Source organism: Heliangelus exortis, chromosome 2, assembly GCF_036169615.1.
Source record: "Heliangelus exortis chromosome 2, bHelExo1.hap1, whole genome shotgun sequence".
Lineage (NCBI taxonomy): Eukaryota > Metazoa > Chordata > Aves > Apodiformes > Trochilidae > Heliangelus > Heliangelus exortis.
In genome coordinates, this window is record NC_092423.1 from 118,154,302 (window position 1) to 118,172,222 (window position 17,921).

Sequence of the window (17,921 nt, forward strand, 5' to 3'; positions counted from 1 at the left end):
GTACAAATTTTCACGTTTAGTATCTTAATATTTGATCTAGATTGTTTCTTATTTAAAAGCACAGTATTTTAAATATACTGTGATTTAAAGTAAAATTTTGCAAATAGCATAGCTTACAATTGAAGCAAATCTAACAACATGGAAAAATATTATAGAAACATGGTATTTTAATAGTTTTCACTTCCATTTGATGGTACTTCTGGAACTGTGAGTTAAGCATATTTTAACTTCTACTTTATCTTCTCTGCCAATATCAGTTTTAAAAGTGTTATTTGTCCACTTAAATTCCCACGCCAACTTTCCCCCTGTGAAACCACCAAAGAGTAAGGGAAAAATGAGACCAGAGGGGAAGACTGAAACAACTGCTCTAGCAAGTGTCAGGCATGATGGAAAAACTCAAATCCAGGAACATTTTCTAATCTCATAAACATGATACAAATGCAGCCATTACTAACAAAGCCAGCAAGCTTATACAGCTCAGTGTGATTGCCAAGACGCTTATCTTAGCAGTGAGAAAAATCACATTGATCACAAGAGGCAAAGGAATTTATACATCTCAGTGGCACAGGCATGCCTTACATTAGGATCTAAGTTCAGTTAACTGCCTGTCAAATACCTGCCTATTAGTCTGTTTACTTTAGATAAAAGATATTCCATTAATGCAAAGCTCAGGAAACTTGGTTCTTTAAGGGTCAAAGTAAAAAGAAGAGGGGGAGCCAGAAAGAAAAGCATGGCATTTCCACATCAGCTGTATAGACTAAAACATTGAGTTACTGAACTTATCACATATGAATTTGAGTTCCATCACTTGTCAACCTCAGTTTCATCGACCAGCTAGAGAGGTGCTGGTCCCTAGGACAAACTTAGCATCTCTACGTGGTGATCTTACTCAAGAGCTGCCCCTTAGGTGCCATGTGATGTGCAACCCAAGACTGCACTGAAGCCTCAGCAAGAGCTGCTTTGTTGCATCTCTTTGTTGCATACCTTTCACCGTTCTAACCTGTCATCAAAATCATGTTCCTTCAGTCCTGCAGTAGATGCTGTGACTGAAAACACATGATCTTAGTGAAATTTTCCCTGCAGCTCAGAAAGCCCACCTCCTGTATATGTTCTCTGGTGCCTAAAACTCATGGTTCTGATTTTGACTTAGCTACAGCACTAAGAAGGTTTGTTTTTCTCTTTTATCAAATCACCTATTGTTAGGAATGTAAACGTCAGGCCATTTTTTCATGCACCGAATTAAAACTGATTTGTAGGAAGTGTATCTAAACATTACCTAAAGCATTTGTACACGTTTTGACACAGTTATCATGGTGAGCGAGTGAACTATTCCACACATACCCACCAGATACACCTATATACTCACAGGCTTCTGATATTTCAAGAATCAAGAACTCAACCTTTTTTTATTCCAGAAGGTTTCAAGTTAAAAACAGACCAAAGTCAAATGAATGCTAGGGCTCAGCTCCACAAGGGAAAAAGATTATATTATTCTTTTCTTTTTAAACTTTGAAGAACTATTATTATATGCTTTTTAAGAGAATACAGAAATATGCATTAATGATCATACTTGCATCATCCCCCAAGATGCAGAATTAGTTTTGTATCTTAATACAGATCTATTAGATGTATTAAGCTCTTGTCAAAGGCATTGACAGTACTACCTACAGGCTTTGTTACTAAGCACAAAAATGAAGACTAGCAGAATAAATTACACCACAGCCACACTGAAACATCTTGCAAACAGTTATGAGATACTACTAACTTGATAAAAGTTAAATGTCCACAGCCTGTACACCCTAAACAAATAAAGTTTTACTAATCTGTGAACAAGAGTAACAATTACTAAGCCTTCAAATGTCATGTCTGTGTCAGTTTGCATTCACACTCTTGTTTGCTTAGGTAAAACACAGCAACCAGCAATAACAAAAGATGGGAGTTTAACTGTGACTTTTAAACATTTAAAAGGAAAACACAAGTCATGTAAATCCAGTTGCTTTAGTTAGTCAATTGCCAAGAAAGAAAACCTTGTGGACACATGCTTGTTACCCACAGACACACAAATATATAAATACAGACTATGATCAAATAAAACATACATAGGAATAGCTGTATGAGACAGTGACCAGTCTGTCTTAGAAGCTAAGAGCTAGTGCCTCAGGAAAAAGTAGAGATGATTCTTGCCCTGACACATCCTCTCTCTGTTTCTGGTTCAGCTTTGGCTGTGGTGTTGCTGTCATTGCTCCTCACCCCTCCAAACTAATCTTCAGTTCTGCCCAGATTCCTTCTCAATTCCATGAATTCCTCTGGCCTCCACAACACTTACAGAAAACACTATATAAACGTTGCCACAGCTCCATTAGCAGCAGAAATGACATTCTGGAAAGAACTGAAGAGTTCTAGGGATATTGCAACTCAACTGAATAAATCAGAATTTTATCACTGACTTCACAGAAGCTTGGATTTCCTTCCTGGTCTAGTAGAGGAAGATGTCAAACTGTTATTTCTCTGTTTTGTAGGACATAAACCACTCCGTAGGCCTGTCACAACTGTGCTTGTATCTTGCAGCCCAAGCAAAACAAGGTTACTCTACTATTAAAGCTGAATGTTCATTATCAGCCATTTTATTTTCTTTGTGAAAATAAACTGGAATTTGTGTTAATTAATGAAACAATTTATGATAAGGAATAATCACATTATCACAGAATTAGCAGATATTCCAAGTATTTTAAATTTTGGAATATAATGAAATACAATTACAAAAGATGGAAAGAAACACCCACTACATTCACAGAAGGAGCTTACCTTCAGCCTACAATACATTGCTCCAAAGTGAAAAATGACATATATTTACAACTAGTTGGACTGAACACCTGCAAAAACTTCAGTCCACAAAAATAATTTTATTACCATGCAGTTCTAGCAGTTTTTTCAAAAGAATCTTGTGTTAGATGGTTACTTAGTCACATCAGGCTGTACTATCAGGAATGGAAAATCAAAGCACAACCATATCCTGATGAAGTTGTTTGGGGACAGTGTGCCAAGGAGAAAATGAAATGGGAATAGCAAAGAGGAGATTCAGGTAGAACACACACTGCAAATTAAATTAATTTATCATAAGCTTTTTGTTAATTTCTTCACATAAGACCCTGACCAAGTTCTTGCTGTCTTAGTTACACCCTCTATCCTCTCATCCCACCCAGCCTTTCCCAATCCATCACTGTACAGTTCCAGTTATGAGGGAAACCACCTGCAGGATCAACCACAGACTGCCAAGTGCTGCCCATTTCTGAAAGACACAGCCTTTCAAATCTTACCCCTCATCTTTAAAGATTAAAGATTTACCTGCTAATAATAATTTTTAGTCCAGTTCAGGGCATTCTTCTACGTATGCCACAGCTGAACATAAGTCAGTAAGAAAAGCTAACAAAGAATGCTGGCAGTAAGATGTCTCCACCAGGATTTCCTTGCAGGTACAATGATTAGCAACTTACAGACAGTTTTCTCCTTCACTCAGCTCTGATAGACTGGCTAGCAGACCCAGTTCTCAGCTTCCTTATTACAACTACAGGGCCATTCTATAGTAGTGCACTAACAAATTTATTCCTTTTGTTAATGAAGTGGAGAATCAAGGTTGTTTTCCCACCTTTTCTCATCCCTCCCCCCCCCCTTACTAGTGTAAGTAAATAAATAAAGCAGCACTGCAAAAATCTATCCAGCCAGTTGACTTCCTCATGACATTTGTAATTAAATATCATGCTAAGTGAAATAAAATATTTCAAAGTACTCCTCTAGGTCAGACTTTCCAAGAAGGGCTTTTTTCTTACAGCACAGTATATTTTGCAATTGCAGTCAAGTCTTCACTCCTTCCTTGCACAAGAAATTTACAGAGAAGATATGAAAAAAATTTTTAAAAAAGGGAAAAATAGGGAGCAACACCTTTTGAACATTACCAGTGTAGCCCTGTTGACAGCATACATTTTGAAGAGTAGGCAAATTCCCCAAACAAAATTACTTTGGTTAAAGATAGTGCTTGAAGTTTAATGTATGGTACATACCACACTTCTGCAAGAAACTGGCTATGAAAGAAAACACCCCAGCTTGAGTTTTGTGAGGACACAGAGCCACCTGAAGAACACAGTCTACAAAAAAGGTTGATTTTGTTCAAATTTTCCCCCTTAGTATGTTCTAAAAGGCATCAGACAAATCAGAAAGACTGTACAAGCAGTCAAAATCTGTTTTCCTACAAAACAGGGACGCCAGCGTTTCAGTAAGCACTACTCTGCCCCCACTATCTTGTTAGATCTTCCGTAATGAAGGAAGAAAACACAAGAAGCAGAGAGGAAGTCTCATTGTTCTTGTGGCTTCAACATTTGGTGCTGTGTGAACGTGACGGGCTCTGAAACCTCTACTCAATGGCACCGCCTTGCCTCAGGGCTCTCTATCAAAATGTAGGTATACTGCAATTAAAATAACCAAACCAAGACAAAAGAGAACAAGCAAATAAATAGCACGAACTTGTTTACTTTTCTGGCTCTGCCCTCACAGTATGAAATAAAGTCTCTTCAAACACATACTACATTAATTTGAAAAACAATAATATTTTCCTTCCCCCCCCCCTCCTATCTCAAAGTAGCACGAGTTTTTCAAAGCCCTTAATAAAATAAACTAAGGCATTTCCTGTATGCATTTAGTTAATTATTAAACATATTCTAAGCATGACAGTCACCACTACGATTTCAACACAAATCCGGGAAAACACACTTTCAGCAAACTGCCAGTGCACTGCAGCAATGATCAGTTATATGTCTTCTCAATCCTGCCCTTAACTTTGGATGCAAAATTCTAGAGAAGTTACAATCAACACTTCGTTTTGCCTTTTTTTTTTTATTATTTAATTTTTTTTTTTTTTTTTTTTGGTGGTTGGGATTAGTGTTATTGCTGTGAGGCAAACTGCAATGCTGGGATTAATGCTGTATACAACAGGAAAATAAAGCCAACAAGCCAGCAAATAGCTTCCCAAGCAGGGGCAACAGCATACATTCTCCACTTAATACAAGTAACTATCTATACTGTTTTTCAGGGGATATTATTATTTAACATAATCCACAACATTAAATCTTGCCCTCCCAAGGTTATAAGAAAGATAAATGCTGCCAAAATATTTAATGACATCAGCATGCATACCCATGAGATAAATACAAGGTCTGAAGATTAACTGAATGTCATTATGTTCACAGAATCGCACACTTGTAAAGAAAACTATTAGGATTAGAGAATAAAGAAAGTTATATAACAACTACAATGTTTCAGTGTGTTTTGTCTACTTAAGCTCTTGGTCAGAAAGAGAAAGCTTTATAACAGAAATGTCTCAGTCTGACTTACTCAGTACTTTTTTATGTGCACAGAAACTACTGAATACAGAATAGTAATTACTGCAATGAAAAAAACACTCTTGGGCTCCACCTCCTTTTGACAGTGGGAAAATATAGATAGGTTTGTGTATGATTCTGAATGCCAGAAAACTTGCTTACAAAAATATTTCCTGTGCGCTGAATAAGATATATTTAGCCTCATAAACCCATAAAACTGTCAGAGGCAACCACAAGTACACCTGTAGCCATTAAAAAGGGGGAAAACTACAGAAACTGCAGAATCAAATTTACATTATTTCTATATATTTGTTATTTAGAAACATTGTCATTACAACTGTCTTTTAAAAAAAGAAATAAGCTCTTCCCTCTCCCACCCTGCCAAATCAAAACCCCCCTCACCTTCCTTCCTCCCCCCCTCCCAAAACCATCCAAAAACCTACGATGCAAAGGGGAGCACACATACATGCAAAAAAGAGAGCACTAACAATGAAGTCACAGCACTTCAGAAACACACCTTGCTGTCTTGCAGCCTTTGCAGTTGAAGGCAGATCACACTAGTTTTCCTGCGTCTTCAGACCAAGATGTAGATAAATTCCCCATCCATCACATCGGCTTTTTTAATTAAAAACAGGAGGCAAAAAAGAAAAAAGCTAAAATAAAATAAATAATAATAAAAATAAAAAAAGAGACAATTACCTGTAAATTTAGAGCCTTAAAAATACCAGCTCTCCATTATTCCAGACCAGTATTACGTCTTGATGTAAACCAAAGCACATGCTGAGTGAGGACGTGCGCACACAGCAGCTTATCATCTCTGTCATCTGCTTCTAATGACAGCTGACAAACTGGCCACGCTAATCCTTCCCTAACTGCTGATCAGAGAGATCCCCCTTTGACAATCCAGCATGGTGGAGTACTCGAAAATTCCTCCTGCTTCTGTTCAGTTGCTGCTCTAAAAAGCAGTTTCCTTTTCATTGAGATAATAGCCTTTTCTGCAGTCACGTGGCGCCCGGGCTACATTAGCAGAGCTTGATGATAATAGACAGAGTAACTCCCCTCCCTCCTTTCTGCTGCTGATTTTAAGGGAACAACTCCAAGAGGAACCCAAACCCGGCACACTTGAAATCGTTTTCCTGCTTTCTTTACCAAAAAGCAAGTCGTGCTGGGGGTGAAGAAGAGAAATGCAGGCACCCCCTTCTACTTCTTACACCAAAACCAATTAATGAATACGTTTTCAGGCAGTGCCTTCGTTGAGGCACACACACTGGTCATAAATATGTCATATGAGACTAAACTGAATATTATGCATGCTCAATACTGACTATCTGGCATGCAAGAATTACTCTTTTTTCCCTAGAGTCCTTTAAATTTTTTGCCTGTAATTTTAATACTGCTGCAATACTCTTAGCAACATCCTCATCCTATGGTTCAACTCCTCCCGGCACCCAACTCTCCTGCAAATACAAGAAATTACAAATAACATTATTTGTGCTATAAGCTCCAATGTGAGTGCTTCCCTTTTTTTTCTTTTCTTTTTTTTCTTTTTTTTTTTTTTTTTTTTTTTAAAGTAACATCATTTATCTCACTTCAGCTCAGCTCCCTGATAAACATCTTCAACATTTTTTTAAACAACACTGCCCAGTTGGGAAACCTACCTAAGCTTCAGATTTAGCCTTCCTACCCCTCCTGACTGCCAAGGCCCAGGCAGGTTTGCAACTCATGGTTCAGAAGGTTTCCTACTTGTGAAAGGCAAAGTACACATGGCAAACACACTGCTCTGTGCTACCTTCACCAGAATATTTCACAGACTGGAAGCAGAACAAACCTTTTCTGTGCTGGCACACCCTTCCCCTGTTAACCTTGGCATACAGCATAAAGACATCCAAATTTATTCCCCCCAGTTCTGTCTATTTCTGACAGTGCTGGGCAGTGCAGGAGAGCAGGGACCAGAGCAGCCTTTGATCTGACATTTCAGTGTTAGGATTTGCATGCTGTTTCAGAAAGCTGTGGATAAAGCATCTTTAATTTTCAAACCCACAAAACAACTTTTGCAGCTTTGTACATATTCTTTTCCAATCTGAACTGGGAAACATATTTATCTTCTCCTTTTACTTTCATCAGTTCCTATCACACCAGACTATCTTCTAGAAAGATAACATTGATCAGACAGTTACAGTTTCTCTACAAACCGAGAAACTTAGTGTTAGAGACTGTGGTTGTAATTACAGAAATACAAGGTTGTGAGGAAATTGTGGCTATCCCATACACACCATCTCTTCCAATAGTGCCCTGTCACCTTTGCTGTTTACTCTTCCTCCTAGGGACAGCTTTTTACTCAGGAAAGCAGCCTTGCCCTCTGTGGGGTCCCTGCTCCAGGGCTACGATCAAAGTATCTCCTCTCTGTATCAAAGGAGATGGAAATGGAATGGGAATGGGGCCCCTTCTGAAGAAGCATGTATCCTTTTTTCTACTCTTCCCTTTTCCACACTTTAGAGATAATCTATAAGAAAAGATCCTAAATCCAGGAGGATATAATCTGGTTCCATAAAGAGACTATGTAACATCCTCTATTCAGCAGAAAAACAGATAAACATATATACTAAACTGAGTACAAAGTGCCATACATTATGAGTAAGTATATTTAACATTATTCAGAACAAAAGAACAGTAACTGTTTTGCGATTTTAACTCACTTACTAAAACAAAGTGTCACTTGTATTTTGTGTATCAGTTCCTTAGCTGAAGGAGGGTGCATAAAGCAAAATGGTGAAAAGGGAAAATTATACAAATGTGGGGAAAATTGTGAAGACTACAGACACCATCTCTGATATTCAAGAAAATATATTAATAGACAAGACCCAGAAGGAAAATGAGCTTTCACAAGAACACACACACACAAAATACTTCACTAGTGAAGTACAAATCTGAGAAAAACATAAAAAATGGGACCATACCAGCCAGATACCACAGCTAGAACTGTAGTGCTGGTATTCACAGGAATCATAAGATGAGAAATTCAAAACCAAGACAATATGTTGAACACAAACCCAGTAATCACAGTGTTAGGGAAGGAACTGTGTACAAATAAAAAGAGGTAATAGAAAAGGGTTGTTATAGTTATAAAATGAATTGAAAACAGAAAGGAATGAAAGTATACAGAAGTTGTTAACAAGCTGGTTTTGTGAAAAAGAGAGTTTAGATAAAGCAAATGGAGTAGAGGGAACGTACCACTGTACAGAGTGATTCTAGACAAAAAGGGAAAGAAGAAAATAGTAAAAAAATCCTATGTAGAATACACTGGTCTGAATATGCAACTGCAAAGGAGAAAAGCCTCTGGTTTTATGAGTCAGAGAATACATGCTTCCAATAGAAACAACATAGCTATTGCTTCCTTTTAAATAGTTTCACAGGAACCATACACATTTTGGGTATGAGCAGGTGATCTTTAACTCTGGCACTACAGGTATTTTTATATTAATCTAAGACAAATGTTTTACACTGAAGTTCATTTAACTCTTCTGTAAGAAATGTATTTCATTAATACCTCATTTTGTTTGCCCAGCCACAGGTGGCTTTGCAATAGACACAGGGAAGCTGTACCTTCATTAAAATATTTAGAGTTTATGTTTTAATGTGAGTAAATAAATGAAATTGATGAGCAGGAGAAAAATCTGCTTTCACTGCATGCATTTTACAATTCTCTTTAGTTTGTATTTACTTTTTCTTCCTTTATTTTCTTTTAAGAAGAATGGATTGGACAAAGAGAAAGATATACCATAACACAATCTGGCATTATTTGCCCTTCTTTTAACATACACACATCTGAGGCAAGGACTGGTTACATCTTTTCAGTCTTTTTAGTCACAAACCATTTTTCTTCTCAGTCCTTACTTTCACTCTCTATGCCATATCCAGCAGTATCCAATTCATCTTCGTAATCCCTTCAGTCCTCCCAAGTTTGGAGCACCCAAACTGGTACCATAATGGCCAACTATAGTGGCAGCCCTTGTTTACACTGCAGAATAGTAATACAGGTCATAATGTGTTAGAAAATTTATGAAGCTGACTCTCCAGGCCTTATTCAAGGCAAGAGGCTGCAGACTTATAGGAAAGTTAACTTGGCAATACTGAGTACTGCTTGTCAGAAAGACTGGAGGGGCAAAGCCCTCCACCAGCAAAACAGGATGACACCCAGAAACTACTGGGACTGACTGACTTCCAAGAAGCACAATAAGCATATTACTGCTCAGGTAAGGAACAAAACCAGTGCAGTGCTTTTCCATGTGTTACATTTCATTAAATGCAGAAGCAAGCATACAGCTTTCAAATATTAGGTCAATTTGAAAAATTCCTCAATCCAAACACTAACAAAAAGGTTACCATTTTTAAGCTGGAACTGGAAACCTGTTGACTTACATGTCAACGACATTAACATTTTATCAATTCAGGAACTCTTAATCTGACACTACTTCAAAACTAAGTAGATTTTTCTTTTTCTAGTGTGCTGTAAATGTATCTAGTTTTCCAACCTTTGCATTTCTCCTTGAGGGACGTAATAATTGTATCCAAGGTATTTCCACTGGAATTTTGAGCACTTTGCATTTCTCAGTCTCTGTATCAGCAGTACATCCACCTGCAGTGCTAAGTACCTTGTAACTTCTCTCCATAAAAGGGCAATGAAAAGACTCTCCCTCCTCTTTGTCTCTCAGATGCTACTGTTGAGGGCTCTCTGTAGTATGAAAATGTTGATGCTGCTTGCACATATATTACCAAGGCTCTCACAACTTCTTAAGTGTGCACCCAGCCACCCCCTCAGGGTATCCTGTGTGAAAGTTTTTGCAATATCTAACAGGAGAATTCAGCCCTGTAGTGTGTTCTATATATAGCAATTAAGTTCTGTATGGACATGTCCACCCATGTCCATTGTTTGGAAACAAACAAACAAAAAACCCCTCCAAAAATCCCCAAACCCAGTCTGATGACTCCTGGTTAGTGAGATTTTTGCATAATGTTTGGGATTTGTTTCTTTTTTTAATTTAAAAATTTATTTAATAAATCTCTACTGCTTCATTCCCTCACCTTTAAAAAAAGGCATGGGAGAAAAGAAAAAGGGGTTCTTCCAGCAGGCTCTGGAAACAGTCAGTTCCTGTCTCAGCTCTTTCTCTTCCTGCAAACTAAAAAAGAGCCACAGTCTCTGCTCTGGAGTCTCTGCCCCATGGTAGCTGCTGGTGCTCCCTACAGTTTGTACTCGGGGAGATGCTCTCTGGTGGATGTGGGCCCCAACCCACAGAGAACAGACAAGTTGAAGACAGTGGGTTGCTTCCACTCATGCTGACAGCACATGAGAGGAACTCAGCACAGGAAGTTGAGCAAGCAGAGAAAACCAGAACCCGAATGGAAATACTACAGCATAGTACTAAATATTTTATTAATATGATGTTAGGTATCTACTGCTACCATCTGTTGAGTCCAGGATTTTTTCTTTTTAAAGAAATTATTTTTAGGTCCATAGAATGTAACTTCAACTGAATTTGGTTTAAAAATCAGCTCAGTTTTTTAAATTCACCTCATCCAAGAACACAAGTACTTCTATGGGGACCAACAGCTGCCTAGATTCAATAACATGGATTTAAATTAATGGATTTAAATTTAGACAAAAGTCTAAATTAGACAAAAGTCGGACTAGAAAACATTTATTATTAGTAGCAGAACAAAATCATACTATTTCATCCAAGGAGAAGGTAGGTTTTCTTTCATGTAGTCTCAACTTGAAACAAATTTATTTCTAACTTACATAATATAATTCAGTCAAGGTAGAGGATAAAGGAAGAAATAATTTAGTAAAATTTCATGGTCTCTGATAACCAGAGAGGGCAGCACAGTCTAAGGCTCCATCTGGCCATAACTGCAACGCTGTGAACTCAGCCAGATCTCATCCATTGCCTGTGGTTTTCCTTGAAAAAGAAAGTTGTTGTGTTTAACTCTAGTTGGGACCTCTACCTTTCGTTAAGGATACAGCAAATTACCATACCTGGAGATGAATATACATGGGTCTCTCCACCTAGACCTCTCTCTGAAGACAGAGTTAACATTTCCAAGTCAAGTCATAAAAGTCTCATGTCTCATCTGTGTTCAGAAGTCACCTTTTAAGTGCCAGTGGCTTGCAGACCTTGCTTTGAACAGTCAGATCCTGTGAGCAGCGAGGAGGAAGCACACTTGTAGCAGGAGACTGCATCTTGAAGCCTCTGAAATTCCAGGCTTTCACACCCCTCCAAGAGACCTCCCTGAAGAAGAGGTACATGCCACTACCCATCACGACCAGCTTGACATGGGAGGGACTGGAACACAGGCACAGGTTGCTCTTTACAAATTTGAGAATAATATGTTAATTTCATGCTGCATCATTAAATGCAGCATTTACCTACTCAAAATCTCTCTCTACCCAAATCTTATGTCAAGCAGACAGTACAAAGTCTGTGCAAATGCTGAATGGTAAAAGCTGATGAACAGCAAACACTGAGGAACAACCTCCTGCCTTAGATGTTGGGAATTTAGTATGCAGTAAAGCAGAGTCATGCCCCATATTTTGGTATTATTAAATGTCCAGTGTATCAATGGATGATACAAGGTCTGGAAGAGAAAGTAAAGAAAGTTAGGTTTTCTAGTAAGACTTTTTAAGTGTTCTGGTGATAATTTCTATCAGTAGCAGACAAAATAATGAAAAGAAAAAACCTTATCTGCTTATCTGAGCTCAAGCACAAGTACTTCTAAAACCTACAAGGGCTGTAAGAGATGACACAGTTTAATGGGAAAACCAAGAGCCAGAGACTGCAGCCTACCAGGTCAAAAAAAGCAAAAGTAGCACCAGATGGATTTTATTTAATTTAAAATCAAATTATTAAATACTCTGTTAGGAAATAAAAATCAGCTTTTGGACAACTTCTTTTTATACTGAGGTTGATGTGACAAAATTGAGATTTAGCTGAAGTACTGTGAAAATTTAAGAACTTCAAATTTTACTGAGTGACAGTAAAAGAGAAAAAAAGAAATCAAACCTGTGCTGGTACAACAGTAATCACTGAATGTAGAGTATTAAGGAATATTTAAAACAATGATGGTTATGTGTTCAGCAGAAAATGGACTTGTTCACTGTCAAAAGCTAAGGTTTGCTAATAGTGCCAGGAATAACAAATGGCAGCTCTAAAACATAGAAGACAATACTCATTTCATCTTAAAAAAAAAAAAAGTGGGAAAAAAAAAAAAAAGGAAAGCAAAAGAAATTTAGGTATGCAAGTAATTATCTGCAGTAGAAACGAAATGTAACATTCTAACACTGACCTAATTCTAAGCAGAAATGCTACGCTATCTCAAATAACCCCCAGTGCGGTTAGGGTTGAATATTTATTTCTAAAGATAAAGATAAAAGAGGAAACATGTCAGGACTCAGGTCTATTGCTCACTTTTAAGAGAAAAGTTCAATACACTGAATTCGGAAACAAATCTATTTTTCCACTTCAGTTTGTTCTAGGTTTTTCCTAAAATGAACTGCAAAGAAGGTGCATGCATATGACTGAAGGGAAAGGCTCAGAAACAGCATACAGCTCATCATTTTAACCTGAAATACTTAAAACACAGAGCAAACCCTGTCCCCTCCTAAGAACTACACACACACGTATCGATGTTATGTTGTACATCAGTGTGAAAAGTTAAAGTAAGGCCCATTCTTTGAAGATAGATGGCAGGCGCATTACAATTGCTTCCAACTGCGGACAGCAGGGCTGACAGATCTTTCCTCAATGTAAAATTAGTAGCCCCTACCATACTTACACATTCAAAATTTTTGCACAAAAGCACTTTGGAAAGTATTACTTTACTCTAATCTAGCAAAGATACCCACCATATGGATGACATGTTTAAATTTCTAAAAGACTGTGGTTGACTGTACTGTAACTGAAGCAAAAGATGATACAAGGCCAGCTAAACGGGGACAATAGTCAAGTTTGGAAGAATATATGGCAATTTCATTGCTTTGCTCTTGGCAAAGAGACTCCCATCTTTATCCTTCAAACAAATGGTTGTCATGATTGTCTCATCTTCAAACTGCAGTACCTCACAGTTCACAGGACTATTTCTTAAAACTCTTGGCAAATCACCCTTAATATGAGACTTATTTAGATTTTTACAAATTGCCTGTCTCAGGTTCCTAAGAACCCACATTTTCTACAATTCAAGTTAATAATGGTAGAAGAAATAACACTGTATAAGCCATTTACCTTGAGTGAAGAGGGTACCCTGACAAAAGATCAGCCAAGTCCCTGAAATGAACTCCCCTTTCTCTTGTGCAGTTTCTTTCCCCAAACTCAGAACACACCAAGACAAAAAGGCCTCGCAGAGAATGGTTTACTGGCAGTTTTAAAAGCAGTATGGCAGAAGAAGACAGAGATGATCTGTGAAATAATCTGGATGTAAAGTCATATATGACTTTCAATAGTAAGAAATTCAACCACAAGCCAAAAGGCAACCAAAGCAACTGGGGGAGAACCGATGTGCTCTGTGCTTCTGAACTCCCCCTCCACCTCAGGGGATCACCCCATATCCCCCCATGGGCCACCTTTAACACCAAACATACAGCCACTACTGCTGGCCAAGGGCAAACCAGCCAGCCTTACTTGCTGAGCAACATTTCAAGATCATCTTGTGGTTTTGTTCTGACGTGCATTTTTATCAACTGATTTTCAGATGACACTGGGGTGCCAACTTGGACCGATAAGGAAGGTCAGGGACATTAGAAGGCTGATTTTCTCTGTTGCCTACGATGAGATTTGTGGGCCTGGGATGCTATTGTTTTGGAACATCTATACAGACACTCTGATAGGCATTCAGGCTTTGGCAATTCCTTCTAACTTAGCTCAGCAGAGCCAAGGTTCAGGGCCAACCACTTGCTCTCCCAGAGAACAGCCCCACAGGAGTGGATACAATACAATTTAAGTGGACTGAAGCTATTAATTAATATTAAAGGGAGTTTTGCTCTCAAACTGGAGTGAGTCTCATGACAAGCATGTTTGACACTGCCTGTGTTTGCTGATGTTATGGTTCGAAGAAAGCTAAGGAATTAGGGGAAAGCTGAAGGATAATTTTTTCTTGCAAAGTCTTTTTTAAAACACAACAAACACCACCACAAGCTTTTTCAGTTTTTCCATCTTACACAGGAGTGAGTGCAACATACAGTGATGACCATCCAGAAATGTGAGACCTTACAGATCATTAAGCAAAGATAAGTCAAGAAATTTTAAAAAACATGGAAAGAAGCAAGTAAAGAATGGCAAATCTGTGTCTTTATTAGCCAAGGGAGACACAATTAGTTAAATTACATTCTGCCTGGAGACTTTGGATTTTACATAATTCTGAAAATGCTATCTGTATATACTGTAGAAAGACACACACACTTTTTGGTACTGAGGAGGGGTATAAGTGAGGACACTTTTTGAGAGAAACAACAGGGGAGAGCCCCCAGTGGAAATAATGAGTGATGCATTGGGAATTCAGTAACAGGGTCTATTACAATTCCTCAATTTTAGAAAACCAGGCAATGGGAGGTTATAGCTCCTGGATCCAGTATTGCTCTTCTCAACTAAAGCAGGGTTTAACAGCAACTTCTTCAGTGGCAGTATTGTTTTATAAATTTAAATATCCCATAATACAAAGGGAGAAAATAACAAAGGGAACATTGAGCCGTGTATACTGCTACATAATACTGACACATTTGTGGTTTTGATGGAGATTATTGAGAAGGATAAGGAGAAAGAAGAGGAAGTGATAAAGTACCCATTTAGGTTTTAGGTACTTAGGAAGCTTTCATGACACAAGAGCCCTGCAATCTTCAGTACATAACAATCACTTAATATCTATGCTATATGTAAATTTCTATAGATGAATTACCTTTATTAATATATAGCCTGCAGCACCTCAGCCACCATCAGAGCAGGGGGCAGATAAGAAAAATCAGACTAGTGAAGGCCTCAGACCCTGTAGCTGTGAAGAGGGCTAGATGAAAGCATCAAATAAATATAAAGAACAAGCAAAATGATTCCTCAGGCATAATGGAAGAGAACCAAGATGGAAGCTAACATGAAGGGAAGTATTTCTAAGCAGATGGCTCCTTTTAACCAGACAATTTACTATGGCCTAAAAGTACAGTCTTCCAAACCAACTGAATTAAGACATGTAGAAGTAATTTTTCTTTTAATAATTATCTTTAAAATCTCCTTCTTGAGCATGGCACTGCTTACCCTCTCCATCACAATTTTCTTTCCAGTAACATCTCCCCAGTCCTCCTAACTGGACATAAGCTGTAAAACTGCACTCCATCCAATAGTGCAGTAGAGAACCAAAGTTACCCAGGAGTCTGTTATCCCCAGGGGAGTTTTAAAATCTGTGCAAGAATCCTCTTGCCTCTATTATCAGTATTAGAAAGTCTGGGCCTATCCCAAATAGTTAAAGGCTCTTTTGGATTTAGCTGGATACAATTCTGACCTAATATTTGGACTTGGATTAAAGGCCAAGCACTTTAAGTATATGCTAATGTCATGGATCTCAGTGTTAGATAATTTAAGTGTGCTCTGCTGAAGACCAACTCCTTCTGAGGCCAAAACTGATATAAAGAAACCCAATTATTAAAGTAGCATATCTCAGCATGAACCTGCATACCAGTTCTTCAAAATCTGTGCTAGTTGCCTACTGATTTCCACATCCAGCTGAAGATGTTCACATTGAAGTTTAAAGCCATAACTGGCTTGCAACATGCCTATTCCTGCTTTCCTCATGTTGCATCTACCTATAAATGTCCATACATGGATGGTGATCCTGCTCTGGCAGGGGGGTTGACTCAATAATCTTTCAAGGTCCCTTCCAACATTCTGTGATTCTGTGATACATAGTTTATCTTGAACAGCACATAACTAAATTAATAAAATAAATAAATAGTAATCAGAGAGCACAACTTTCAACAGAGAACACAACCTTCGATACTTTGATGACAAACAGGGCCTGCAACAAACCCTATGAAACTTACTAGAAAAAAAAAGTTTATTTCATGACATACTGCTGGTATTTCAAGTATTAGGAAACAGAAAATGGCAATGAGTATTAGTAATCACCTGGAAGTGATCTGATACCCTGTAGTAAACCCACAACAATTCTGATGCCATGAAATTCTAATTCCCTTACTTCGGTCTCCCACATACACTTCTCTAACTATTCTTTCTAATCAGGTTTCTTCTTTATTTTAAAAATATTTATTACTTTGAAAACTACATTTGCACTTGTCACAGAAAGCTAGATTTTAACACTTTAAAATAATTCCTTGGAGATACCAGAGTTTTAATATTATCACATACTGATACACATAAAGATTATATTAGATTTCATATGACAAATATTTCTCCTCCATGTAGAGCTCTGAAGGTATGACTTCTGTTCTCAGGGGGAAAAGGAACATACAAGATTTCTATAACCCTACAGTCTACATGCTGTGCATGTCATGTAGCAATAAATAATTCATATTTTGACCTTATGGGATACCTTTTACTCGGGGATTTCAAAGAGCTTTTGCAAAGATGGATATATGTTAGCTGCAGCTACGGTTTATAGATGTCAAGATAAACAGAGAACTAAAATGACCAGTTCAAGGTCATTCAATAAACCAGGTGTATTTAAACAGGTCATACCAGTAGGTAATGCTGTCTTTTTGCTCAGGTTGGAACTTACTATGACACATGAAAACAGTCAGATCCTGCCCTGAACTTCAACGATACTCAAAAAGAGAGAAGGACTGATGTTAGCTCTTTTACAAATATATTAGTCTAAGCATATTCAAAGGGAAAACCAAGAAAAAATTATTAACTCTAGGAATGTGGTGCCAGGACTCTACAGAAATGCCCCAGAATCATCTTATGCAAACAGAACTCCACGTGCAGAGCTGTCAGGATCTGCTGAATGGGGATCAACAAAGCTGTCTTCTTCCATGCAGAGAATTTCTTGAAGATCACATCAAATACCAGACTTAACCTGAAGGAAGCAGTTGTAGCACACTATTATACAAGTTGTATGGAGAGGTGTTCCAGCATTTTATTTTCTGATACTGATTTTATGACACTTTGTGAACAACCCAACCAGAAAATAATACATTGCAGAAGGACTGATCACACTTACTGCAGAGCTACCAGAAGAAGGTACATTACACTAGGACTTAAGTTATGTAAAACATTACTGAGGCACATTTAAAATTCTAGGAGATCTAAGTTTTTATATTTTCATCTTTTATATTTTCATGAGCTAAAAAGAGTTGCTTTTCCTGGTGTTCGCATTTCACATTAACTCCTGAAAAATACTTGAAATAAAAAATAAATGTGCAAAAACCTTCATATAGAAAACTGTTTAAGTGTAATGCAAAAATGATTCATAAATATGAGAACATTTAGGAGAATGTACCACTGTAGGAGGACAATTGATTATTTGTTATTTAACTCCACAGCAATAATGCTTTGC

At 37.8% G+C, this 17,921-nt stretch overlaps 1 protein-coding gene across 6 annotated transcripts in view; it reads right to left on the reverse strand.

The window, feature by feature from the left end:
- Positions 1-17,921, reverse strand: part of NCOA2 (nuclear receptor coactivator 2) — a 191,340-nt gene that overhangs the window by 86,920 nt on the left and 86,499 nt on the right. Inside the window, exon 4 of one of the 6 annotated variants that reach the window (XM_071737761.1) lies at positions 5,890-5,987. The exons of 4 other annotated variants lie outside the window; for them this stretch is intronic. The gene's annotated coding sequence lies outside the window, so the exon portion shown is untranslated. Of the gene's footprint in view, positions 1-5,889; positions 6,026-17,921 lie in introns of all 6 variants that reach the window. One more of the 6 variants, XM_071737760.1, reaches the window with a different exon arrangement.